Source organism: Athene cunicularia (genome assembly GCF_003259725.1).
Source record: "Athene cunicularia isolate RWA chromosome 9 unlocalized genomic scaffold, athCun1 chr9_part1, whole genome shotgun sequence".
Taxonomy (NCBI): domain Eukaryota; kingdom Metazoa; phylum Chordata; class Aves; order Strigiformes; family Strigidae; genus Athene; species Athene cunicularia.
The window spans coordinates 18612306-18613607 of record NW_020799110.1 but is presented as its reverse complement, the minus strand read 5'-3'; positions in this window follow the sequence as shown (position 1 = coordinate 18613607).

Below are 1302 nucleotides of genomic sequence, written 5' to 3'. Positions count from 1 at the left end.
CGCGCTGCCTGGGCCGGCGCTCCCCGAATAAAGACCCGGCGAGGCCGGGGCGTCTGGCGCTGTCCCCGCGGCCTGCGGCAGGGCGGGCCCGGAAAGGCCCCCGGAAGAATTTATCGCGCGTAGTGTCAGGCAGTTAACCGTATTTCCCCGGATCATGGTATACTAAATTAAACTGAATATTCAAGACGATCTGCTGTTTACACGGCTGAGATGTACAGTCCGCATAACTTTTATCTCTTACGTAGCAAAAAAGTGTTGCAAGCCAAGTCAAAAAATATATTGCTCAATGCTGCCATCTCCAGGACAGTTCAAAACTGTCTCCGTTCATTTTTTGGGCATTCAGGAGAGAGGACCCGCTCCTGCGTTTTACCTCCTGGGTTTTTGTTGGGCTTCCCCCCCCGCCCCTCCCGTTCCTCTTGCCTCCGCCCGCCCCATGCCGTGAGGTGGATCTTTGCCCCGGCCGTTACTGGCTCTGCCCTGCCCGAACAGGCGGTGCCACCTCGGTTAGAGGTGAAAGTGTGATAGCAAAGCTCATACCTGCTCTTAAGGTTGAAACGCAATACAGAATGATAGTCTTGTTTGGATTTATGGAGGTCCACACATGGAAAAAAATCAGAATAATCATGGAATCCTAGAATGGTTTGTGTCGGAAGGGACCTTAAAGATCCTCTCGTTCCAACCCCCTGCCACGGGCAGGGACACCTTCCTTGCTCACAGCCCCGTCCAGCCTGGCCTTGAGCACTGCCAGGGAGGGGGCAGCCACAGCTGCTCTGGGCAACCTGTGCCAGGGCCTCACCACCCTCACGGTGAAAAACTTCTTCCTTACATCTAATCTCAATCTACCCTCTTTCAGTTTAAAACCACTACCCCTTGTCCTATCTTTATGTGCCCTTGTAAAAAGTCCCTCTCTGGCTTTCTTGTAGGCCCCCTTAAGTTAGAGGCTTTTCTAATGAATCTGTGTTACAAAATTAGTCGTCAGGGAGATCATGGTTGTACAACTGGAACAAGAAGTTAGCTGGTCAAAAGGTGAAAAATTCTCCTGAACCAGCTGCAGAAAAACACAGGGAAGCCAGAGAGGACAACAGGCAGCACTGCAAGCCACCCTTTCACCCTAGAGATAATACCCTAACACATAGCCTTGTTTAAAGGTGTTTACCAAACACCAGATGACAGTTTGTAATGTAGGAGCAGAGTCTAGCTGGTAAAACACCAGGAATGAGAGGACAGATAATAATAATACACACTGTAACAATAACCTATATCATCACCTCATTCTTTCCTCCACTTCACACTGTAGTTCCT